Consider the following 27,929-nt stretch of genomic DNA (forward strand, 5'->3'; position numbering starts at 1 on the left):
AGGAAGACAGTTTTGCTGTCCTATGCTCAGCTGGGCCTGTGGCCATTCTGGTGGTTGGCCTTTTCCAGGGAAGCTGTGCATACCACTGAGCACCCCAGAATCTGTAGTGGGAAGCATAGAAAGAGAGAAAGAGAAGTGACATTTTTTAAGAAAGAAAAAGAACAATGCTGACTCTATCTTACCATGAATCTTTCAAGTTAATAACTTAACATAAGCTATCATGAATTTGTGTTACAAGACCACCTGCCTGCAAGACTCCCTTGTCTTACTCTGTTTTATTGAACTGTGGGGTGGTCTCCATTAGTGGATTTCACCGTATACAGATTTAGTCTAAGTCATTATTATATTTAAATTTGTTGAGCTGGAGTTTTATAAGGGGTTTATCCCCAAAGGAAATCGACTTAGCTTTGTATATGTGTTCATTTCAAAATACAGTATCTTGTCTCATTAAATCCCAAAGAATGAGGGATTAGAGCAAAACAAAGCAGGCACCGCTTTTAGTGAGCAGGCCTCACAATGTGCCGGGAAGACAATGAGTTTTCTTTTCTCCCTTCGGAGTTACATAATTGAACCTGAGTGATAGAAAAAGAAGATTTCTGAATGAGGCAAATATCATTTTTTTAAAAATACTTTTTCTCTGTCCTTGAAAGTTCTGATGTTAAATAAGGGATTTTCTTTCTAGTACTCCAGTCTTTTATCATAATGAAATAATTTCCTAAACTACACCTCTTGTTATCAGTTGTCATGGAAATAGTTGTGTTCTACCTAAAACTGAGCATTAAAATGTTACAATAAAATTCATAGAGAGAAGAGTTTCTGCAGAAGTTTCTTTAATTTTAATCTGCATGCATCTGATAATTTCCACAAAGATAAATGGATACTTTTTTTTTTTAATCTACAATTGATCTCAAAGTTGGGCAAATCAGAAGACCCTCTTCTCTTTTGTATAAATTGTTGGGCCTAGAAAATTCTCCCATGAAAAGTACTGGGACAGAGACATTCAATCACCTGACAATACTAAAAATAAAAGAGTTTAAAAATAATAACTAAAGAAACACATTTTGAGGGCTTGTTCTGTGCTAAACAGTATTAAGGCTTTTATATGTGTTAGTTCATTTAATTGTCACAGTAGCACAAAGAGTAGACACTGATATACCCACTTTACAGATGAGGAAATAAATAATAAGTCCAGCATATTGTATAAAGTCACAAATTTACTAAAATGTTGAGCAAAGACTTGAAATCAGGTCTCTGAAATTCTAAATCCTCTCTTATCAACTAGTCCAGTATGCTGTCAAGCCAAAGTAGAGGTCCTAAATGATTCGGAAGGGAAAAGTTAGTTTTTCTTTAGTATTTCAAAGGAGGGTTCTTTCAGAAAGAAGTTCTATTGGGTCAGTGTGGAGGAAAATAATTTTACATTGTTTGCAGAATGTAAAATTATTTCATAAAACCCAGAATTAGTGATTTAATTAGGTGATAAAGGGAGAGTGGATGGGGAAAAACATAGTCAAAAATCAGAAACTCCAGGATCTCATTCCCTAATTCTTTAAAAAAAGAAAGGAAGAAAAAAAGAAAAAGAAGAAAGAAAGAAAGAGAGAGAGAGAAATAGAAAAAAAGAGAGAGAGAAAGAAAGAAGCAAAGAAAGAAAGAAAGAAAGAAAGAAAGAAAGAAAGAAAGAAAGAAAGAAAGAAAGAAACTTAAGGTTATATATTATATAAAAATACCTGAAAGTTGGAGGTGGGAGGCATAGGCTCAGCTGGTAGCCAGTATTTCAATAGCTTCTCCTAAGAAATTTATAAATATATCCTGCCATATTACACACATGAGCTTATATACACATAAATGCATTCACCTAATTTATTTGGCATAAAAATGAACTACATGATATACTATGTATAGGGCAATACTATATACACATAATGGACCATTTAAATCATATTTTAAAGCATTTTGATTAAAAACTAAAAAGATATTTTGCATTTACTTACCTTCCTTGTTTACAGAACATATATTAATTTAATATTTTCTTAATTACTCAGAAACATTATGTTTTACCCTATTCTAAAGTTCATGCCTTTAGGTCCCATTGATCTAGGGGACTCTCTGCTCCTATATTACATAACAGCAGGGGACTATGCTCTTAGAAAACTTAAGCCTGTAATTTTGCAGGAAGATGGGGGGGTGGAGCTTTAAAGACCTAAAATTGACTTCCAACTGTGTGTTCTCATTTAAGTCATTTAAATTCTATTAGCCTAAGGTTTTTCTCATCTATAAAATGGGAATACATTGTAATACTTTCCTTAGAGCATTGTTGTAAGGATAAAAGAAAATATAGATAAAGGGCCTGGAACAAAGTTAAAAATGCTTAGTAAATGGAAAATATTTTTATTATGTCACCTTCTTTTTTTTGTCAGTATCCTGGCTTCCTACTGTTAGTGCTGTTTACTCCAGTAAAATCCCAGCTCTTAATTAGCTTACTCTTTCATGCTGTGGCGTGATAAATCAGATGGCAGCTGATAAAGCTTACTAGAATTAAGCACACAGTAAGAATAAATAGGCTGTGAGCAAATAAAGGGCATAGTTTTCATGACTGCTTAAAACCAGACTCCCTGCTCCTGGTCAGTGTTCTAGGATCTGGAACAGGGACGATAAACAGGGCACGCCTTGTATGCCAACTCTGATCTCTCAGAAGTACAGTGACTGCCTGAAATGTTGGGTTGAAAGGATTCTGTGCCTGAGTCCTGGTTCAATGTGGAAATGGGCAGTGGCCAATGAGGAACATCTGTCTTGGGCAGGGATGAGGGTGAGGTGAGGTGGGTGACACCTGTGCCACATACTTGTTCAACCTAATCTAGGTTCTCAAGCTTTCCAATACAGTGATCTTCATGAAAATGAGGGGTCTCTATATGTGTGAACATGTGTGTGCATAAATCCATGTATGCATGTGTCTATAAAGTATCCACATTACTGAAAAGACTGAACGCAGTGGGAATTCTAACATGAAAAGGTTTTCTTTTTCACTAATCACCCTTCTCAACTGTTATGTCAGAGGTCTCTTTGGGCATTTTGATTACTCTTTGTTAAAAGTTGGTTACTTAAAAATGAGTTCTGCTCAGTTTGAAAGTTTAATTCCGAAACTATTACAAAGCTCCTCTCCTTTTCTCTGCCGCATGAACTTGACCTATATTTCAAGAGACTGGCAGAAGTCAGCGCAAGTAGGCTTCTTCTTTAATTCCCGTTTTCCTTTCTCTCTTAGGTCAGACTCTGGGATGCCTTCTCTTCCCCAGTCCCATACACTTCCGGGTCTCTGGATCCTCTTGGAAGGGGCACGGAGGAGAAGGCCGGGGTCTCTGGCTGCCTCTCTGCACTGAGAGGTATCTTTGGTTTCACTGTGGCCTGGCCTGGTTCTGTCTGCCACTGGTGGCCCGTGCATGTGGACAGTGTTTGCATGGTTTTAGGAGGTAATGTTTGCCTTTACTCGACCCTCTTGTGCTCAAAGGTAGTTGTAGCCACCGTTCCACATCTCTGTCCCACATCCAGATGGGGCAACATTCACCTGGTAGCCACCTGGGTAGCCTCAGGGCTTCTACCTCCTGAACTAGAGCCCTGGGAACATCCTCTTCTATCTTCTCAAAGGTAAGGTGGGTGGAAATTTGCTGCCATCTTCTCCTCTCCAGAATGCTAAACTGTGTGGGCCAGCCCGCTGTTACCAGAGACCTCTAGGAAAGAGGCAGACTCCAGACTCCATGTTCACTCACACCCCAAACTCCAAAGAATGCATCAAGTTCTTCCATTGACTCTGTCTTCACCCTCTGCCCCACCACAGTGGCAGGAGCAATGATGGTCTTCAGGTTTCCTGCTCAAAAGAACACGCAATCAGGGTGGGGAGATGCTTGTCTTCCCTTCATTAAAGAACCCTCAGTCTCTAAGTCATTCTCTTCAGGGCCCCTTCTTTCTGTTCATATGGTTTATATACGGCTGGGTTTCCTGCACCTGGTGCTAGGCCTCATTTCAGCAGGTCGAGCAGTCGGAAAGGAAAGATGAGCATAAAGTGAGGGAGAGCAAGGACAAGCTGCAACCCACCCACAAGGATGGACTGGAACCTGCGTCAGTCCCACTGCCGACAAGTCTGCAGATTCAAAGATGGAGAGTCCTGTAGAAGCTGGCACCTTTGTCGTGGAGCTAAACACACACCTGGTCCAGAAGTTGAGCTGAAGAAGGATATCTGATAAGAAATAGAAAGGCTCTGGGCTGGGCTCCAGCCTTATTCCTGTACGATCAGCTAACAGGCTCCCAACAATATGCTTGAGCTGCAATAGCATCTGACCTTTTGAGAGTAAAGATGGCTTCTGCTTCACTTGTGCCTTTGTGTTCCCATGAGAATTTTGCTTGTGGCCAGCCTGGGCCCAGACCATACCGAGCAGGGAATGCTGTAAAACAGTTCCACCTTAGCTAGGTTTACACAATACAAAATATCGCAAGACCTATGTCTTCTAACCCCAGTGGTTCTTTCATTCCCTATCCACTTCCAGTCTTCTCGTATAAACTCAGATGGGGATTAAAATGGGCTGGTGGATGAGCTAGCAGAGCTAATCTCTCAGTGATCCTGAATGGAAACCTAGCCCCAGGTATTCGAATGGAGGAGTGGGGGTCCCTCATTCCTCCTGTTCAGGCCCTAGCCACTGTTTCTAAGGCAATAGGTAAAGTCCCACTACATACTTTATTTTATTACATTGTCTAAGATTCTATTTTACAATTCAATTACATAAGATTATAGTCTAAATGAATCACCTGAGAGGGAAAGGATCAGTACTGAACCATGCTATTGTAGCTTTAGCTGTTTAGACATTTTTTTCTATTATCACCTGAAAATGTTTATAACAGTAATGAGGAATATTAAAGTGAACATGACAGTGTTACTAATTTTGATCTGTACCACAGACTAAAAAACCTAAGCCAATGCTTTTTAAACTGAGAGGAGTATATAAAATGATATCAAGTAGATCTGTGTTTATCTTAGCTGTATAATCCATCCCCGTTCTTAGAAATATCGTATTTCTATGAGACCAAAATGTTATTCTTAGCTTGAGTCTATTATATTATTAAAGAACTCGGAATCCTTTCACTGGAATATTGTTATTAGAAAAAAAATATGAAAATGTAATATATACTTTATTGATTGATACATAGAATATCTAATTCTAGGATTTAGATTAGAAAGACATCTACTCAGGACATAAATGTAGATGTATAGTAGAGAAACTCATGAAATAGTGTACACAGTTAAATAAACTGTATTCTACACTGACTCCTAAGTTATTTCCTGAATGTGTTTTGCTTTTAATTTATGCTACATTTACCCAAATCTATACACTACCAAAAGGATCTGAGGTGACTGATCATCTAGATTTAACCTAATCCTATGCATAATTCAAGATAAATAAACTATGAACTATATATGATTTATTTTACTCTTTAACTAAAGCTGTATAAATATTTTCTCTAAGCACTAAATATTTCTAAATCATAGAGTATATATTTAAATTCAATGACTGATTTGCTGAAAGGAAATGTAATAAAAACCTCCGACTACACAAGCACACATGTGTGCACACACACATACATGTACACATAGATGTTTAGAAAAATGTATGAGGATACACTTCCAAATGTGAGCAGAAGTTCATTCTGTAGAGAGTAAGACTGGAGATGGAGGATGAAGGGGGATAATTCAGTATGAGAAGGGACCAAAAAGGCTTTACTTTTAATTTTTATAATAAATGTTTATGTTATGTTTAAGGAAACAAACACTATTTGAATTAAAAGGTAACAAATTTTAATTTTAAAAGGCATAGAGTTGGATAAAAATAAAATTAATCTAAACATTTATAATACTGTATGTATATTAATAGTTATAATTATAATGAATTTTTCTATTTGGGGGCATGAAGAGATCTTTATTATATATTATTAAGTATAAAAAATATTAAAAGCATGCTTTGAGTGATTGCAATTTTATAAGTCTATTGTCTATCTATATATCATCTGTCTATTATCTATCTATTTATCATCTATCTATCTGCTGATCTATCTGTCTAGAAAGTGTGTGTATGCTTGTGTTTTTGCATGTAGAGAAACTGGCACAAAGATAATCATACACTAAAACATTGAAGTGATCATTACTAGGTGGAGATAGCAGGTGGGTTTTCTCCTCCTCTTATGCTGCTTTTACCTTTAAAATTTATCAAAGTCAAATAAAGACATTGAAATCAAAGACTCCATTAAATTCAACATCATTTAAGTAAGTATATATGGGGCCTGACCTGTGGTGGTGCAGTGGATAAAGCATCAACCTGGAATGCTGAGGTCACTGGTTCAAAACCCTGGGCTTACCTGGTCAAGGCACATATGGGAGTTGATGCTTCCTGCTCCTTCCCCTTTCTCTCTCTCTCTCTCCCTTCTGTCTAAAATGAAAAAAGTCTTTAAAAATATTTAAAAAAATAAGAATATATGGAAAGAGTATTTTCTGTGTGGCTCTTTCCTACTAGTCTTTATTTTTTATTTGTTCCCTTGGAGATCAGGAGTTTACCCATCACCTGTACACTCATATACTTAAGAGACCACATACAGTATGCATAGGCATAATATATAAATATATGTATTTATGTATGTTATATGTGTGTGTACATATATTCAAATACAGGAGTAGGAAACTAAAAAATAAACATCTTCACATTAAAATAACTAACCATAATTGTACAAGTAATTGAATACTTTTTAATTTTTTTTTTTTAAAAATAAATTTTTATTTCAATGGGGTGACATCAACAAATCAGGGTACATACACTCAAAGAAAACATTTCCAGGTTATCTCGCCATCCAGCTCTGCCGCACACCCATCACCCGAAGAGAGATCATCCTCCGCCACCCTCCACCCAGTTCTCTCTGTACCCCTCCCCCTCCCCCTCCCCCTCTCCCTCCTTCCCTCCCCCCACCCCCCCATAGCCACCACACTCCTGTCCATGCCTCTCAGTCTCGCCTTTATGTCCCACCAATGTATGGAATCCTGCAGTTCCTGTTTTTTTCTGATTCGCTTATTTCACCCCGCACAATGCTACCAAGACTCCACCATTCCTCTATAAGTGATCCAATGTCACCATTTCTCCTAGCTGAATAATATACCATGGTGTATATGTGCCCCATCTTCTTCATCCAGTCCTCTATTTTTTTTACAGTGATTAAAAGCCTTTAAGCAAACCCTTGGCCAATACAGCAAGAATCCCCAAAAGAGTAGTGTCCCTAACATGTTCCCCAAGTCCAAGTTGGCCCCATCACCACGCCAAGTCCCCGAAAAATGCTACCCAACCACAGTTCAGTCTGCTAGGAGCTGTCACAGGGAGCAGGAGTCCAGGAAATTTCCCCACAGGAAAAGTCCACATGGCACTGGAATTGCCGTCACCACTCGATATTTTGCAGCTCATGTCCAAGTCCCAATGACCGCTGCTCCTAGCTGGCAATGATTCAGGCAGACCGGAAAAAGCCATTTGCAGCATGCGCGGACATGAAGCCTCCGTTCTCCTCTGCCTGGAGAGATGAGACCAGGCTGCTCTTCCCTGGAGCTCTGCGACTGTGGCACGGCAAAGAGAACCCTGGGACACACCAAGTTCCCGCCACACGAGTCTCTCCCGGCTGCAGTTCGCTCTGGGGAGCTGGGCAGCCCTCTCCGCGTTTCCGCTTTTCCTACCAGTCTCTGTGTGGCTTCTTCAGCGTTCCTTGGTTGAAGAGTCCTTTTAGTTTAGTCCAAAGTTGGTTTTTCCAGCTGATAGTTCATAAAATTAGTTTGTAATCCACTTTGGTTCTGGGAGGTAGATGCTGGTACGTCCGCCTACTCCAGTGCCATCTTGTCTCTCTCAATACTTTTTAATTTTTAAAGAGTTCCATAAACTGGAAGGGAAGTGGGGAATGTGTGTGTACACACACACACACATACACACACACACACACACACACACACACATGGTTCACCAAAGTCACCGCAGCAGGAGAATGAGCTCCAGGCTTTCTTGTCACAGAGTGTTTTCCGTGGTGCAAAGGCCATTGGGTAAAAGAGATGAAGCAAAGAGCAACATGGTTTACACTGAGTCAGACTGCAGTGTCCTGGAAGTTTCCAGCACATGGCGGGTCCAGTACAACTTCCTGCATGGATAACTCTGTCCATTCCCCTTGTGGCCCCTTCTGTCTGCTTTCCACCCTCTCTCTAACTCCCTCTCAGATTGTCCCCCCAGGTGATGGGCTACTCCTAATAGCCACTTACTTATTTAAAGCTCGTATATCTCAATATATTATTATTAGTGTGAGGAGCTGCTGGTCTCCTTCCATTAGCATCACCTCCCACCTTGCCCGGCAGTAGCTGGGACAGAACAGTTGGTGCCAACACCCCTGTCCTCAGCTGGTTGAACTCTCACCATGGTCCAACTCACCTCAGATAAAAACAGTCCACATTCACATCCTGCCTGTTCCTCTCAATGTCTCTCCTAAAGGACCTGATTTAATATAGCCTACATATACCACCTAAACCTGATACATTTTCCCCTTCTTCAGTGTTACTACATTTAAGGTATCTTTTCTGGTTGATACCACCCAACACTCTTTTCAACTGTTGCTTATGTCTTTCTAAAGTCTTTCCTCTCTACTTCTAAAAGGAAGCACTTCTCTGTATTTCCTCACACTTCTTTCTTCTCATTATCACCTATCAAATTTCTTTCCACTATTTACCACAGAGATGAGAATAATTTTGAATGATAATATAAAAACCTATGCTATCCTTACCATTACCATACAACAGATGTTTTTAAGCAATATGTGTGTGTGTATGTGTCTGTATGTGTGTATAATCTTATTTAATCTGTATTTTAAAACCCTCATGGTAAGTACATTATAAGTCACAGTTGATAGATGAGGGGCTGAGGCACAGAACCATTAGACAGCTTGCCCAAGTTTTCACAGCTTGTAAGTGGCAAAGGTAGGATTTGAGCCAAGTCAGTCTGGGATTAAAGGCCAGGTGCTCAATGACTGCACCTCCCACTGTCTCACAATCTTTATTATTGAAGTCCATAGAAGTGTGGTCACTAATCCACATGTTCAGTTTCATACACAAAGGAATCATATGGCTAAGTTATATTACTAAATAAGAGGTTTTTGCTGTGTTTCTCTTACCAATTCTCTCCTGGGATCTTAGTCCAAGAATTTGATGGTAAGGAATATGAGTTGAATGTTACTAAAAAAAAAAACAGTCAAACCAACCAACCAACCTGGTCCACTGCTATTTTCCAGCCTGATAGTCCCTTGAACAATCATCTATCTGCTAGTAAGTAGGATCACATTACAGATCTGAAAGAAATAAAAGCATGCACTGAAATATCTACAATGTACTAGTTATTATTCTTGGCATGATCACCGAATTAACTTGTTTGATTCAAAATGATCAGGGACAGATATGACTGTGGAAAGAGTAGAGATCTGGATTCAACAGAAGGAATAATACAGAAAAAAAAATATTATATAAAAAAATTTTTTGAGAGAGGCTGGGAGAGAGAGAGAGACAGGAACATCGAGCTGCTCCTATGTGTGCCCTGACCAGAGAGTCGACTGCCCACCTCCACGCTCCAAGAGGACGCTCCAACCAACTGAGCTATCAAGCTAGGGCTTAATTTTTGTTGATTATTTTTTTTAGAAAGACAGAGAGAAGAAAGGAGGAAGGTGGGGGGGAGAAGGGAAGCATTTGTTGTTCCACCCAGTCTTGCATTTTTTGTTTGCTTCCCGTGTGTGCCCTGACTGGAAATCAAACCCACAACCTCCTTCTTTTGAGACGATGCTCTTAACTGACTGAGCTAACTGGCCAGGGCTAAATAAAATTTAAATGGGGACAAATGCTTTACTATCCTGAAAGAAAACAAAATGATATGGTGGCTCTATTGCCATTTAGACACTGAGTCTGAAAAATCAGCCCACTCAGTTATAAAAGCTACAACAGACTGATTCTTAAATCACACCCAGTATATATTTTCACAATAGATTTGAGTGAGAACATGGAAATAAAATGCATGGTTTAAAGGTTTGAAATAATTCATTTGACCTGATATCAAGCTGGTACAACAGAATATAGTTAATAAGATCAATACACAAAGGACGGATTTCCCAAGCTTGCTTTTAAAGAATATTTCCTGTAAACCACTCTGTATTACCATGGAAACACAAAGGGAACTCCATAGCGAGGTGAGCAGGAGGTAATAGAGAAAGGGGACAGAATTAACAGCCTTGGTTACTGTTAATAATTACCTGGGTAGCAATGACTGCTTTTGGAAATTGTAGTCTTTTTAGCTGTCACTGATTTGTGACTTTCCCTTGGACTGGAAAACAAGGGATTGGTTTATTTGATTTGCATTCAGAAGGTCCACCACTCTCCACCACTGAGCTAAGATACGTTAAAGTAACTTTTCTCTGGTTTTGCTTATAAAGAACATTCATCTGTGGGAGAAAAGGGACAATCTGTTTAGCCTTAAGGTACCTACTTTTCATTTACCCAGCTCTTGGCTCCTGGTGATTTTGTTAAGATTAGAGAAGAGTTAGCCAAATGCCCAGAGAGGCAGCTGTTCCTCAAAAACAAACTGAGGAGGAAAACAATCACCCCTCTTGCCCCTCAAGTGGGAAAGGCAAATGGCTGGCCGACATGTTCAAAAAATGATGCCTTTTAAGAGCACCTATCGCTTTACTTGAGAAAAGATTTTCCAATGAGTTAAAGCCCTGTGGACATTCTAGAGCCGGAAACTTCTGTACTGTAAAGGAATATGGTGCTCAGGCGTAAGAAAGAGCCAAAGACCAAGCTGGTTACTGTAGCCTTTAATTAGCTGCATCTCCACGGAAACGCTTTCCCATTTTCCCAGTTGTCTCTGTAAATCAATTTAGAGCTGCTTTGCTTGGGCTCCAGGCAGACAGAGTGGAATCACAGCCCTTCCTAGAGGTGTGAGTTTCTCCCATTTATCATCCTAGGGTGCTCGCTTCAAAGCCTCGTTGGAAGACTATTTAAAGGAAAACAAATCTAAACAAAATGAGACTTTGCTGTCTGGGTTTGGTTGAGAATCTTGAGACTGTGTGGCATAAAATTCCAAGCATAGATCTGGAAAACGATTTGCAAGAGACTGCACAAAGGGCTTAGAAAAAATAAACAATCGATGAACTCCCATCAGCAAACACATCCATGCACACAAGCCATGGGACTGGAATAGAAATATAAACTTTATTGGAACCCACATTTGGCACAGAAATTGGTTTTCCTGGCTTTGGTCTTAAGCAAGTAGGTTACTACTGAATTATTGACAATGCTGCCAAGCTTGACAGCCTTTTTACATTTATTGGTTCCCACTCAACCCTGTAAATATTTAAGCTATCTGTGGCATTGGGAATGTAATTATGTGATTAAAATTATGGATTCTCTTATAAGAAAGCCTTGGAGCTTACACATTTTTAAAAATTGTGAAAATGTATGCGTGTGTGCATGTGTCTAGCTAATTTCAGGCACTATCAAAGGGGAAAGAGAAGATTTTAAGGCCAGAAAATAGTTCTAGTCCCAAAGCATAAAGCATCAGAGAATTTTGCACTAGTGTTTTTCAATCTGTGGACATCTGTTGACTTGCTGAGAAATACCTGAGGGGCAAAGGAAACCCTCGTAACGCAGCCATCTGGTCATCCTCTTGTCCAAGCATCTGTTCTCTGTGCCCTCTTCTCTCTAGACCACCAGACCAGTGGCTTTCAATGCTGTTTGATCTCTCGGTCTATTGTGAGAAATGCTCTTTACAATGCCACTCAGGATATTCACAATACATTCAGAGATATTATAGAAATAAATTCATAAAATAATACCCAAAGTTCAGTTTAGTATTTTCTATTCTATTCTCTTTTATTTTCTTTAATGCTTGTCATGACTCACTAAATCAATTTTGTGTCTCACTAATAAATTATGTCCTGCTGTCTGAAAACATGACATGAGATTATATTATTCTTAAATGCTGAAATTCTAATCTCTCTGTATCCCAGCTCCTAATACATTGTCACTTCGATAAGTATCTGTTTACTAAATGAGAGGTGAATAAATAAATGAATAGGTTGAAGCTAATATTCTATATTCAATATATAAAATCTGTAAAATTACTTAATTTACAAATTAATTAGAAAAGATACACTCATAAAATAAAATGCAAATGTTACCCTCAAGTGGTAGTTTTAGATATTTGGCCCAATGTTATTATCTCTTAGCCAGCCTCTTGTAGTAGTAGCAGCAGCAGTAGTAACAAGAACAAGCAACAACAATAAGGGCAGTAGCAGATAGCCCACACTTACTGATCTGCTACCGTAGACCAGTTTCTGTGCCAGGAGACGGAGTTATGAAGATGGATGCCACTGGTTCTGTTCTTAAAAAGCCTCGTTTAGCCTGACCAGGTGGTGGTGCAGTGGATAGAGCATCAGACTGGGATGCGGAGGACCCAGGTTAGAGACCCCGAGGTTGCCAACTTGAGCGTAGGCTCATCAGGTTTGAGCAAGGCTCACCAGCTTGAGCCCAAGGTCACTGCCTCGAGCAAGGGGTCACTCGCTCTGCTGTAGCCCCTCGGTCAAGGCACATATGAGAACACAACCAATGAACAACTAAGGTACCGTAACGAGGAATTGATGCTTCTCATCTCTCTCCTTTCCTGTCTGTCTGTCCCTATCTGTCCCTCTCTCTGACTCTCTCTGTCTCTGTCACACACAAAAATAAAAATAAAATAAAAATAAAAGCCCCTTCTATGGCACTCTGCTCATGCATCTCCCAATTCAGAAACCAAATGTTCCAGAACTCTAGTCTCTGTCTGTAAGTGAGGTAAAGGTGGAGGGACAACATCCATGTGCTAATAGTTTTTATAGAAGTGGGGAGCTGGGAAAGAAGTAGATGTATATTGGCTGCTCAAGGGTGTTCAGGACACCTTTTCTTGTCCATGAAGAAAGACACTGAGGAAAACTCCCCGCGACAGTAAGGGAATAGAGAAGATGGGTTAAGAGCTTGTTCTCTAGTAAGAAGAATTTGTTTTCAGATTCTAACCCACTCAGCAACTGTGTGGCATTGGTCAAGCTGCCTATTCTTTCTTTACCTCAGCAATAAAATCGGGACCATACATGATCTATATCTTCAGACTGTTTTAAAGCAGAAGTCAACTGCTACAGGACCTTGGTGACAATGTAAATGAATTAAGGGGGCTTAAATTCGGGAGTGGTGTGGACAGTAGAAAATCGAAGAGCACAGACCCCATTTAAAGGCATTCAAATGTACCGTTAGAAAGCAGAGTTTCAACCTATAGGCCAACTTTGCCTGCATGCCACCAGTTTGCAATTAATAAGACACTGATCATAAAATACTTCTCACCATGCCTAGCACATAGTAAGCACTCTGCAAATTGGAGCTATTATTAGCTATTATTTTATCACATTTTAAAATCCCTGGAACCATTTGCAGATTCTCTTTAAAAGAGAAAATCAATGGACTCAGAATTACTTCTTTGCATGCCTCAATTAATGACTCATTAAGAATAGTGGGCTTTAGGCCAAAGCAGGGATAGAAGAGTCTGCAGGCATGTGTCTGCAGATGATGGAACGTAAAGAGATGAATGTTTGGTATGCTAGAACTGTCCCTGGGATGCAGGAAATCATGAGGAGACCCGTGGGCCCATGCTTTGGGTAGCTCTCTGCCATTGCAACAAGGAACAGAAAGACAGTTGCTTATAGAAGCTGACAAGAACGAATTCCTGGCGGCTGGTATTAAATTCCTGCCTGTCCCTTCCAAGGCAGTGTCAGAAGGCCTTGGAGGAGGTGAACTGGGCTAAAATCTTCATTTCTCCCTCTTGCAACAAACAAGGTGAATTTATCCCGTCTGTACCTCAGGCGGGTCCTCTGTTACTTAAGGATGGTAAGGAATTAGTGTTAATTGTCCAGCCAGCACTCCTCAACATGAGAGGAGCTCAATACTTTTAACCTTCCTTCCTCTACATTTCCTGTGAATGGTTTGAAACTAAAGGTTATTTTGTGCTCAAACATATCCTCAGTTTCCATCTGCCTAAATAAGGGGGCAGGACAGTCCCAAAAACCTCACATGTCCTGTAATCCTTAACCTCCACTCCCTTCCCTAATAAACTCCCCTGGGTCCCAAATGACCCAAATGGCTCTCACCCTTCCCTCTGCTGTCATTCACAGAAACGTGCTCTGGTTTCCGCTCCCACCGCGCAGGGTCCATTGGGCTTACTAGAAAGCTCCCCAAAGGGCAATACAAAGTTTATGTCCACGTTAGGCCCACCTGCAGCATCTCTCAAGTACACATCCTCCTGTCCATCCTACCCCTTTGATTCTGGGCTTTGTAAATCTTTTACCACATGTTGTCAAAAGCCTGGCAGATCCCCAAATCCTTCCCTGATAACACTCATTCTCTTTATACAACCTGGCAGCACTTCTAAGTGAGAAAAAGCCCTAAAATAAAATACACCGTGTTTAGTCTCTAAGGTCATTTCCTGGCTTTGTCCTGCAGTTTCTGTTTCCTCTAACTAATCACCAAGCGACAGTCCTGGATTTATTGTGGAGGCTACTTGAAAGTGTGGGTGAGCCTCTCCGCCAGACTATACACACCCTCCATCGCTCTTCCTCCCCAGCAATTTATCGCTTGCTGTGATTTAGTGTGGGGGCTCTGGGTGCAAATGTAGCAGGAGCCAGGCCTTTGTCACCAAAGCTTTTCATGAGGCAAAGGGACCAGACCAGCATGATGTGAACAGCTGAGCATCGTGGTCATAGTAGAGCCCATGGGTCACTGCCTGGTCAGGGGGCAGCAGCCTCTATGTCTCAGGCAGTAACTGGCAGTGGGAGCTGTATATTCACGTTGCCATGCTCATCATTCATTTCCAACTTTACAATGATACTAACCTTTACTAAGTAACTATATGGGCAAGGCAAACTGCTTTATTTCATATGCTATTCACACCAATTCTGTGAGATTAGAACTCCTATTATATAATACAATTTTTGGAGATGCCACAGTTTAACCCTATAACCCAAGCCCGTCTGTTACAGGGTCCACACTCTTAACCCCACCCAGTCTTTGTTGAGCTCTGCTCTACTTGTCCCATAGTGTTGATCGTACAGTGTTGGATGGTTCCTGATCACAAAGGAAAATAATCATTAAACTTACTGAGGGTTTGAAATGCCAGGCAGATTTTGAGAACCTACATAGATAACTGCATTTTACTCTCACAGCAATCCTGGGAGTGATTACTCTTATAAGCTCCATTCTACAAATGTGGAAATGTGATTCCATCTAGAACAGAATTTGAACACAGACAATATGACCTTTAACTCTGATGTTAGCTAAAATTGTTAAGGTGTGTGTGCATGTGTGTGGTAGGAGAGTAGAGTAAAATAAGTGAACAGTGTGACAAATATAACAGGTGACAAACCACATACTAAAGTTACACAAAGGGTGTTCTGGATGCATAGAAAATGGGCTTATTGTTTAGTCTATCTGGGTTCCCATAAAAAAATACTGTAGATTGAGTAGGTTATAAACAACTGAAATTTATTTCTCACAGTTCAGGAGACTGGGAAGTCCAAGATCAAGGTGCTGGCAGATTCAGTCTCTGGTGAGAGCCCACTTTCTGGTTTATAGATAGCTGTCTTCTTGCTGGGTCCTCACATGGTGGAGAGTAAGGGAGCTCTCTTTTATAGGAACATTCATCTTAGTCATGAGGCTTCATCCTCACTATCTAACCACCTCTCGAAGGCTCCACTTCCAAACATCATCACATTGGAAGTTAGGTTTGTTTGTTTGTTTGTTTTTTAACTGAGAGGAAGGGAGATAGACTCCTGCATGCGCCCTGACTGGGATCCACCCGGCAACCCCCAATCTGCGGCCAATGCTCGGACCAACTGAACCACTAGTTGTGAGGGACGTTAGGTTCCAACATGAATTTTGGAAAGACAAGCATTCACCCTGTACAACCTATATTAACCTTGAAGATTTTGGATTGGCACCACAGAGTAGGTGATGTTGGAGGTGAACTTTGAAAGAGTACAGAATTCACCACATGAGAATGTGTAATGGTAGCTCTCTGGACAGCACATTTGACATAAGGAAGAGCGTGTGCAAAGGCATGAAGTGCGGTGAGCAGGATTGAGACATAGCGCCCATGCAGTGTGGCTGGATGCAAGGGACATGCCTTGGGGTTGCCTTAGAGTGAGCTGAGGCCAGATGTGGAAGGCCTTTTCATTCTGAAAGTTACGGGGAGCTTTGAAGGTTTTTAGGGGAGGAGTTGGGTGGTCCCATGTGCAATTTAGATAAATCACGATTTATGGAGTAGACAATAGAAGAAACCATATCAGAGGTCTAAGGAGAGAGGTCAAGGAAGAGGCTGCTACAGTGACTTAGCTCAGCAGTGGGAGGGGCCTGAGCTCTTCTCACCCAGCCAAGCAGAAAGGCCTGAGAGAGCCAATCGCTTCCCTTAGAACTGATATGTGACTCCAACGGCCATGTATAGTGAGTGGGAGGGGAATGACTGGCTGTACCCACAGGGTGGACCAGTCATCTGGTCACTCACACATTTCCTATGTTCCTGTGAGATCTGGGGACTCTACACAATGACCTGGACAAACCTTACAGCTCTCAGCTCCATATCTTTGCTTATGCTGAATTCTCCGTCTGCCACTCCCAGTAGTCCTCCGACAGCTGTCAACGTGTGCCGGGTGCTGTAGTCAAAGCTTTACAAATATTAACTCATTTAATTCTTAGAAGGTGGGTAAGAGGTAGGTATTACCACAATCACAATTGTGTCGATGAGGAAACCATTAGTAACTGCTTAGTAAACTGAGCACTTTTAGAGGAACAACCTGGAGAGTGGGGGAAGGACAAGAAGCAGCAGATGTATGGCCCCTTCGAATGTGAAGGAGTGTAGCTAAGTGACAGCTCAACCGCTCCCTTACCTCCTCACTGGCACTTCTCACCAGAGGAAGCCCATTCTGTGGGGGAAAGGTTTGTTCGATTCCATTATCCCTTAGCCCCTATAGAAACACCACATACGCTGTTTTAATGTTTCTCAGCCTTCAATAGAACATAAAAGTAAATTTTAAAGAATTTATGTATATATGTACACATATATAATACTTTACAAGTAGAAAAAAACTCATTGTTTACTGAAATGCTATGAATGTATTAATTATTGAAAAATTAAAGAGTACCACTAACAAGTGGATTATAAATGTTTTAAATTAAGGGAGAATAATCAAGAAGAAAATAGGTCCTTTTTCTTTTTAAATCAAAAGTTTGCTAGCAACAATGCAGGGTTTATCACAGAGGTGTTTGAGGGTCTCCTGAGAGGAGACATAAAGAGCTTCCACGAGACTGGTCCTAGCGCAGACTCGGTAACGTCAACTCTGCTCCTACTTCCCACAGATAAAACGCCAATTTGCAGGCAAGCCCCAAAGCTGGCAAAGATTTTAGCACTTGTAGATAAACAACCTAAGACTCAGCAACGAATTGCCTCTGCTGCTCAGCACTCAATAATTTCTTAAAAAATAAAAGAAAAATAAGCCCCGATTTGTAGTGTACCCAATTTCCCTCGTGTAAATTCACCCATAATGACTGATTTCAAGCTGTTAAAGTGATGTCAAAAATATGGTTGGGAAAAATTCAAACAATAGGCTCTCTTGAGCCACACAACTTGCCCCCTGGGACTCTGATGATGCATCCAGTCTGATGGGGTCCTGCCTGACTCCTAAGATCTAATCTATACCTTGAACACCCCTCTATCAACCAAACATCTTGTTAAGTTCTTTAGTATGTGTTACCCTGGACTTTATTAATTGATTAATTCTTCGAGTGGGTGTTGAGGCTGTAGCTGTTCTTGTCTCTTTCAAATAGGAAATGCTTCAATTTAAATTCCCTAATTCTTCTTGTTACAATGTTTTCAAATCTCTTCACTGTTTAATTAACAGAGAAGGAGAGCTCTCTTGTATATTTGGCCCAAAGCAATTAAGCCACCAGCAAAGTTTACAGGGAAAGGAAGGATGATCTTTTAATTAGAGGTTAAATAATGAATTATTAATTATTGAATTGAGTTAGTGTTCATTAATTAGTTTATAAAGTGCAATAATTACATCTTTTGTGTTCTAATACAGAACTGTGTTTTATAATTATCTGCTTAGTCAATTATGTAGCCATTAGCATTTTGCCCAAGGGTCAGGTTACTATTGTTTTTTGTTCTCTGTAGATTGCAGATGACAGAGAAATATCGTAACTATATTCTTTCACATAAATGGTATCCTGTTTACAGTAAAATGTTATACAACTTGGACACTGAGTCAACTGGCTCAGTGCAATTAATGTAGACAAGGGGGCAGACAGTTCTGCATCATTTTTGCTAGAGAAGAAATTCTGTCAACAGGAAGAATTTCTTGCTCTGAATGAGGTGGTGCTGGGAGCTGGTTCTGTTATGGACTAGGAAGGACCCAAGGCAGGGGAAGTGGGGTGCAGTGGGTAAGGATCAGCGTCTGGGGAGGGAAACACACACCATGTGAAGACTGCTTCTATTTCAAACTGACTTAGTTGTTCTTTATTCCCAGCTGTGGATCAAAAACTAGAAAATGACAAGACACAATTCCAATTTTCTTCTGTTATAGCTGGAGTTTTTTGCCTTTTCAGGGTCAAGAACCCCTTTGAGAATTTGATGAAACATATTCTCTCAATAAATGTCCACAAAATACTTGCACAAAAGGTTGAATACAATTTCAGAGTTCATAGACTCCTGAAGTCCATTCATAAATCCCAATCTAATGATTCTCAAATTTGAGTGGAAATAGGGATTATTTGGGGATCCATATTAAAATGCAAATTCCAAAGCCCCACACTCACAGATTTGGATTTCCTGGGTTTGGAAATCGCATTTTAAACAAACCGTTAAGGGAATGTTGATGTGTCTGAGAGACATGACTAGTGGATCTGCTGGTTAAAAGCCTTCTTAGTGTTTTGAAAAGACCTTGAGCATCATGTTAATAGGAATAATAATAATAATAATAATAATAATAATGGCATCTACTCAGACAGACCTGGCTCCAAAGCTAAGTTCCCCACTTAATTGCTGAGTGTGTCATTTAGTTGTTCTTAGGCTCCGTCTTTCTTCACCTGTGAAGTGGTTAAAATACCTAATTTAGCCGCAGGGCTGCTAAGAGAAATAAATGAGAAAATGAGTTAGAAAATGCTGGGATAAGAAATGTTTGTGATCTTTTCATCTTTAGTCAATAAGGTAGACACTTGCTTGAAAGAGTTTGTAACAATGGAAATAATTCGCATTTCTGAGCCTTTGAAAAACTGAACAGTTGCTGAAGACACGCATGACTTTTTTAGATGTGTTAGCAGCATCTGCTGCCCGAGTAAATCATTTTCACATTGATACAGTAATTTATAAATATCCAGGCCAGGAAGGAGAGGAATTACCTTGGAAAAATTAGGAAACATTTTACCACTGTAGATATTTTGCTAAACTAGACTGGAATAGTAAAAATGAAAGTGACCAAAGAGAGAAAGTTACAGACAAGGGAGTGTTTTTGTTAAAGATCTGGAAAGACGTGAAAATGTCTCAAAAGCACTATCAGCGCTACGCCGGCAGTCCTGTGTTTGGCTATCCATGTGCTCCTTCTCCTTCTTTACGACTTTTTTTTTAACTATTGGTCAGGTTTCACAACAGAGGTTGATGTAAAAGCCTAAGGTTTGTTCTACACAAATTTTATTTGTAAACTCCATCTCAGATGAAATAGAAGAGGCCTGTATTGATTTTTGGGTGACTCTTTATTTAAGGCATTGCATCACATTTGTCTTCATCTTATTCTTCAAAATATTTACAAATTGACTCAGCTACTGGGAAAATGTGCTTATTCCTAAGCACTTTGGCCCTTTAAGATTCAAGAACCAGTAGGTAGTGTTTAAAATAGAACTAGCATTGATCCTGCAGTTCTCTGTGAATGTTCAATAGGAAAGAAAATATCCATGTTAAGGAAGCTTATGGAACAAAATTATACTGGTGGAAATGGGTGTTTGAAATTCATACTGCATTTCCTTTTCAGGAGTATCATAAATCATGATATTTTCCAGGTTTCCTCAAGTAATTTATTCCTCTATAACATAGTTAAAATATACGATATACTCCTGACTGGGTGGGTCAGTAGATAAAGTGTTGTCCCCGGCATGCCAAGGTTGCAGGTTGGATCCCCGGTCAGGGCAGTTAGGAGAAGCAATAAATGAGTGCACAACTAAATGGAACAACTAAGCAGAATAATGAGTTGATGCTTCTCTTTTTCTCTCTTCCTTCACTCCTTCTCTCCCTTTTTTTCTTTCTTAAATCAATGGAAAATTAAAAGAAATACTCTATAAATAAATAAAAAAGAGTGGAAAAAATACTATGCTATTTTTAGAAATGGGGGTGGGGTGGGAATAGCAATACTGAAGACCTGGACTTGAGTCCTCGTTTCAACTTTTCCTGCCTTCGAAAAAATCATTTAAGCTGGCAGAACATCCACAGTGCTTAGATAGGCAAACACTTAACTCAATGTCTGGAATGATGTAAATTCTGAATAACTTTGTTGAATTAAATTTTGATGATTAAATAAGATGGTACTTGTAAAGCACTTAGAGTGCCCATCATACCAATGTTATTCATTTTGGACTATTGAAAATTTAATTGTGATACAGAGGTTTGCTAAGAATATGCTAGTTCCTGGAAATGTAGACTTGCAATGAAAAATAAAGTTGCAGGGGAAAAAAAAAACTATAAAGATATTGAAAGAGACATCTATCCACTTGCAAAAGATTTAAAGCTTGATGATGCTAGGGGTTTTTATCTCACTCAATTTTATGTCAAAACACCAGCTTCTCCTTTTCCTAGAAAAGGAATTATCAATTGCAGAATAGTTAATTCTACTACAGAATGGCTAGGTTATATTTTAGCTCAGATAGAAGAGGTGACGGAGAAGGAAAAGAAGAGGAGAAATAAAAGGACTCTTATATGGTCATTGGAAAACAGAAGAGAAAAGGGGAAAGAATGTGGGGAGAACACGAGGTTGGTAAGAATTGTATGATTCTCTCTGAGAGGAAGAGATAGTGAAAATCGAGAGAAACAGATTCAAACGGGCTGCGCACACCATTTCCCAAGTAAGAAGAACATTTTGGTTAAGCTCTGGGGCAAGGGTGAGTAAGATACTGGTCTCATGCTGACCATTTGCAAGTCAAGTGCTTATGATTTGGGCAATGCCTAAAGCAGTGCTTCTCAGCTAGGGTGATTTTACTACCCCTGTCCCCAGGAAATATTTGGCAATATCTGGAGACATTTTTATTACGATGACTTCATGACTTTGGGAAGAGGGAAAAGAAGGGTTAGGGATGGGGTATGTTCCTGGCCTCGAGTGGGTAGATGGCAAGTTGCTGCTAAACATCTCACAGTATACCCAGCCCTTCAAAACAATTATCCAACAAAAATGTCAGTAGTGTCAAGGTTAGAAATCCTCAACAAATGCAACCTTAAAATATTACTTTGGGATTATGAATACAGGTAATATTACTAAATTAAAAGGTTAGGTCTAAAAATGTCAGAATAGAAAGAGTTCAGTAAAAATGTGATAATTCTCCATTTTCTGATAATGTAAAGGTTGGATACTCCAGGGTTATGGTCTCTTGGGCTCATCTTCATTCCAAAATATGGCAAGCTGTTTAACATTGAGTCTCCTGAAGATATTCTTGTATAGTTAGGGGCACTGGCTCTGGAGCTAGGCTTTCCAGCACCTGAATTCCAGCTCTGCCTTTTACTAGCTGTCTAAACTTGGACAAGTTACTTAACTGCTAAGATTCAACTTCTTTATCTGCTAAATGGAGATAATGAGGAGGCAGTCCTCAGGAAGTTGTGAGAGATGAATGAGCAAAATGCTCAGCCCAATACTTAGATTACAGTGTAAGTGCTCTTTTCATAGGTGCTATAATCCTTTTTATTATAAAAGTGTCTTTGTGCTCAATACCCCAGCAATGACCTTGAATGTTCCTTGGTCACTTCTGAGGATAGAACTATGCAGTGTCGGAGGCAGGAGGCCCAGGACTGCAGTCCTGACTCTCAACGCAGAGATCGGTGCTCGCTGCAGGTGACCCCAGGGATGAAAATGCAATGCATGTTTCAGAAGGGCTGAGTGGAGGGCACTTCACACGTGGTACTGCCCTTACCTCTCCCTCTCTATGATCTTTCTTTAGCAGAATCAGTAAAGACACCAGAAAAAAGAAAGGCTCTTCTCCAGTATAAAACCAGGAATTAAACTCAAACAACTAGTCTCCTCGTTTGCATTTAAAAAATATGAATTTCATAAATACTAAACTGAAGTGGGTTGTTAGATTCTAGGCCTGATATTATAGGGCATGAGTAACAGGAGCAAAACCCCACATGGAGGCAGAGAATAATTTTTGCTGCTTAGGGAGGCAGAAAAGATAAGCCAAGAAAGGTGCTAGAATGAAAGAATCAAACTGAATTTTTAAAAAGTCATATAAAAAAAGGTGAAAGCAGACTCAGAATGTTTTTTTAAAAGTAAAAGAAATGAAAGGGTCTTAAATGGAAATGGAAATTCAACATAATATAAAATGTCACAGAAATAATGAACTAAGAGAGAACAGATGTTAAAACTTAAATTAAAAAGGTGTGGGTGAGGGAGAAAAAGAAAGCGAGAGGAAACCATAGACAGAGTGAGGAAAGAAGGCAGGATGGTGCGGGGGAAAGATGCTGAACAAGGGGCTGCACCCAGGCTGGCTCTGGTGCCTTAGCTCTGACCTGTCTCCCTCTGTGACCTTGACAAAACCCCTGAACTTTCTTAGCCTTCCATCCAAATGAAGGGTGGGCTAGATGGATTCTGCGATGTCTAGAGATACTCTGGGCTTGTCCTGGTTAATTTCAGGAGTGTTGATCAGATCAGGAGGAGCTGTAGTCTGGAATTGGGCATGCCTAGTGGAGTGGGGCAGCTAGGGGCATAGGGAATAGTTGGATGAAAGGGTGGAGAAAGGAAGTTTAGTCTGGGGCAGAACCAAGTATCTGGTGGGTGCAATAACAATGATGGGCACTAGGGGGCAGAAGGTGCTATAACAAAGATGTTCCCACAGTTAATCGAACTATTATAGCAGGTGAAACAGACAGGTAGGAGGTTGGCATTGTGATAATTGGCAGTAAAACCCCAGCTCCTGAGCTTTGGTTTGGAGGCGCATTTCCACGACCTAGTGGTGGGGCTTATTGGTGGGGCAGCTTGGAACTTGGTGATTATGACACATAGTTATTAGGTACAAGGGAAGAAAATGGTGACCTAGCTGTAAGAACTGAAGAATGTGGTCAGCACTAAATCACAGAAATGAGGATAAAAGCCGTTCCTACATCAGGAGATGGACAGAGCTGAAACTATGGGGAAGAAATAGCAAGGAACAAGGGTGACATATATGAGGATGTTGAGAAAGTTCTCTCAAGCTATAATAGTCATCCATTCATTCACTCTGTATAGAGCAAAAGTTAAATATTGTGTGACTTGCAGTTAAGTCTCATATCCTCCATTTTTCCAACTTTGTGACATCAGGAAAGTGACTTGACATTTCTAGCATTTAATTGTAAAATAAGGTTGATAGTACCTCGTGAGGTTGTTTTTGAAGTCTCTAACTATGTGTTTGGCACAGTCCCTAACACAAAGTGTGTGCTTAATAAATGTAAGCTCTCATCATTCAGTCAAAATTTATTCAATACTTTCTATCTCATGACTGCAGTCAAGAGAGATGGAACAATTTTTTTTTGTTATTTTAGAGAAATCTTAATGCTATATATAATAAAATCAGGTATATGTGAGAAGTTTGAGAGATATTTTGCTCTTGAATGTGAAACACATGCTAATGCATACAGTGCAGAATGATTCCAGGTTTAGGGTGAGAAAGAGGATTGGTTAAGATGGAATAATAAATCAAATGTTGGCCGTGTTGTTGCCAGGAGCTCCAAGCTAACAGCAAGACATGAGAGGGCCTTCCCGGCTCCATCCCAACGTGCGTCATCGGTTCTTTTGAACTTCCACCAACCGACTGCGGCAAAACTTGCATCAAGCACAGGAATCAGATTTGGGTCTGCTTCCCTCAGTTCCACTTTCAGGCTTGTTCTTTGTAACTGCATGAAAATACATGACTTTCTGAGGTTCTAAGTGGTTCCAGAACTAACTGGGATTGCTGCTTCCCCATTGCTTCTACATATTCGTGAAGAGGCTAGTGAAGTCAAATGTCAGCACTGCTTACAGTCCTTGTCCCTCCTGGGGACAATAACTCAAGGAAGGGAAAGGGGGACTCTAATCAGAGCCCACTCGAGGTGCTTTCCACGTGCGTTTTGGTGTTTAATCCTCGTAACAAACCTGAGAGTTAAGTCTTTTGTCTGCCGGTAGCAGATGAAGTTTAGAGGTTTAATCATTTTCTCTGGGTGACACAGCGTAGAAGATTGGGGGATGGGACTTGAGCAGAGGCTCATTTAACTTCCAAGGTAGTGCTTTTATTCTCTCCTACAAAGGGCATCTCTGAATTTTCAGGACATTTACTTTTTTAAAAGAAGCAACATCTAAAAGTGTATGCATATGAGCATGAGGTGTGTGTATGAAAGAGAGAAACACAGAGAGAGAGATATTTCTTTCATGTATAAAGCAGTGCCTTCCCACTCTTTTTAACTCCAGCGTAATCTATGCACATGCAGAATAATTACTTCTTCCTGTAGGAAGTGTCAGTCCTCCAAGCAAAGAAGAAAAGACTACAGCATATGTTACCGACACATGTTTTTGCTAGTCTTGTCTCTGTTCCGCCTGCTGTGGCCATCAGCTTTTGCAAATACTGTCACTTACCAAATACAAAAAGCATGTGAATGCCCAGCCAATGGCCTGGGATAAACACAACCAGGCTTTCTGACTTGGAACATCCACCCAGAACAGAGGCTTTGCTTCAAAAGAACAAAACCAGCCTTGTATCATCAAAATCGTTGGTGGGGAGAGAGGGGGCAGTGAGAGTGGAGGAAAGACATGGACCCAACCCAACAAACTGCTTCAGGGTCAGCCTCATGCATATGAAGGAAAATTGATAGTATTTGATAGTGGGTCTGCTCAATCCAGCCAAACTGAAGATGGGTGGTGTTCAAAAACACTGCTGGAAAAGTTGGTATCTGGCCAAATGGCTAAGTAGCCAGTTAGGGGTCTGAGACGCACATGCACAGAAGGGCTTTGAGCTCTGCCTCTTGGCAAGATGCCCACCCGTCAAGTTCTTCCAGAGGGAGTGCTGGCAAGGGGCACTTCTAATCCCAGAAGCACTTGACAGGTAGGCTGGCTGCCGAGAACCCCCCACCCCCATCAGGTGCCAGACTCTGTGCTTTGGCCACAGCAGCTCTGAGCACTAGGATGAGACAAAAGAGGGAAGTCTGGCACTTACAGTGGGGAGCCTGTTGTCTTGTCGCAGGGCATTTGTTTGTGCTTCCTGGCCTGACAAGTGTGGCACCAAAGGGTACACTGTCTCTGCTGGGCAGACTGCGACAGGAATTGAATGGGTCTAGAAGGCACGACTCTGGACATCTCCCTCCTGCCACTAGTCCAGCACTATCTTGAGGGCAGCCTCTGTATTTACATAAGAAATAGAGAAGAGATGATGGAAATTTGTGGTGCCTGTGAAAGAATAGGAATGAGTTTATTTAACGAGAGTGTCCCCAGAGAAATCTGAACTAAGTTCATCCCCTGAAGAACTCTGGAATATTGAGAAGGCACGAGGGATTCCATTTGTATAAGGATATTTGAGTCTTCTGGATGAAACACTAGAGAGCACTTCTGGAGCCTATAATTAAAATTTGCAATTCCTAGAACTAAGGTCCCTGAAGAAAGAAGAAAAAACAAAATTGCCTAAGCTTTGGTGACTGAGTTCTGGGAGGAGGTTCCCCTTCTTCTCGGTAAGAGTGAGATGGCGCAGACTTCCTTCTGGGTGCAAGGATTCGATGGTGAGGTCTTCTAACGAACCTTTCTTCAGTAATGGCAAATATTTGTTATGAACTGAATGTCTGTGTCCTTCCCCCCTTCTGATTCATGTGTTAAAACACTAAGGCAATGGTATTAGGAGGTAGGACCTTTGGGTGGTAATTGGGTCATGAGGATAAAATGAGGGTGGAACCCTTGTGAATGGTATTAGTGCCCTTATAAGAAAAGGTCAGAGAGCTAGCTAGCTCTCCTTCTACTGTGAGGCTAAGACAAGAAGTCAGGAGTCTGCAATTCCAAAGAGGGCCCTCACCAGAACCCAACCATGCTGGCACCCTGAACTTTCACTTCTTGCCTCCAGAACTGCGAGAAAGAAATGTTTGTTATTTAAGCCACCTAATCTATGGTGTGCTTACATACAATTCATACTTATGAATGGAGTGCCATAGGCTTATTGGTAATCAACCGCAGTTGGACATCAGTGAAAATAATATCATAGGGTTACTCGACTCCCATGGCAAAGAACTGATCAATGAAGACCTTATGGAACTAGAGCAGCAGATGATGGCATTTACAGAAGAAAACAGGGACCTAGAAACTCCAGAACAGAAAGAGTTTCTACAAAGGAGTTAGCTGATGATTTTCATCTTGTTGAAGCAGGAATGGCAAAGTTAGAGGAGCAAGATCCTGATACAGAGAGCTTCACCAAAGGTTACTGTCCAGTTACTGAAGGCCTGAGATGCTACAGGGCCACTTATGATGAAAAAAAGAAAAGCTCTGTACAAACTTCCCTGATGTCTACTTCAAGAAACCGTCACCTGTCTCGTCCACTCCAACAAGTCCATCATCTTCTGCATCATCCAAGATTATTTAAAGTTGTATTTGAAAATGCTTAAGTATTTATATGCACAGAAAGATAAAAATAAATACTATGTTAAGACAAACATCTGTCTAAGTTGCATTTAATAGGTACATGTGCCTGTTCTAACTTATGTATATATTCGGCTTAAGAACACACCTACAGAACCTATCTCATTGATAACCAGGGACAGCCTGTAATTTTTCATTTGCAGCCCAAAGTGATTAAGGCAATGTGCTAAGCTTTAGCAGAAAAGCCTTGAGGGTCTGATGGGCTGAAGTTGCAATAGGAAAGACCTACTATCTCTAGCTCTGACAGGAGCAGAATTTGTGGGAGCAGGATCCTCAGCTGCTATACACCTACCGGGATGACGAGGAGCCCTGGGCTCACTCACCACTCCAAGCAGGGTGTGCTCAGGGATGCGAAGGCATCTCTTCCCAAACCCAAATTCTATTTGCTGGGTAACAGGGCTAGTTGGTCTAGGAAGAAAAGTCTAGGCTTAAGTTCTCACTGTGTTCTTAAGAACGTTTTCTCCTATCCAGTAAATTGGGCATAAAAATAGTGCGAAAACCAAGAAGATCGTAAGAGAAAACCGACGTGGAACTACAAAACTATAAAACTCCAAGAAATGCAAATTAGTATTTTCTACTAAATAATTATCATTCTTCTGAGTATCCTGTTTTATTTGTTTGTGTATAAGCCCTACCGCCACCATATACACATCTACTAGAAACACATTAGGTTTCCATAATATCTAGTAAAGCAAAAATTATTCCAACAACTCCTACCGGGTTGTTGTTAAAATGACTCACATATGGTGGGCACATGACTTATACAGGCTTCATTCCAGCTTACTGTGATTTATCTGGTACATGGTTGTTGAGCTCAGGCTGGGTTTCTTGAAAGCAGAAACCATCTTTTCCACCTTTGCCTGTTCAGTTCCTAGCACAACGCCTGGTACAGAGCTAGCGCTCAG

The sequence above is a fragment of the Saccopteryx leptura genome, chromosome 2, assembly GCF_036850995.1.
Source record: "Saccopteryx leptura isolate mSacLep1 chromosome 2, mSacLep1_pri_phased_curated, whole genome shotgun sequence".
Classification (NCBI taxonomy): domain Eukaryota; kingdom Metazoa; phylum Chordata; class Mammalia; order Chiroptera; family Emballonuridae; genus Saccopteryx; species Saccopteryx leptura.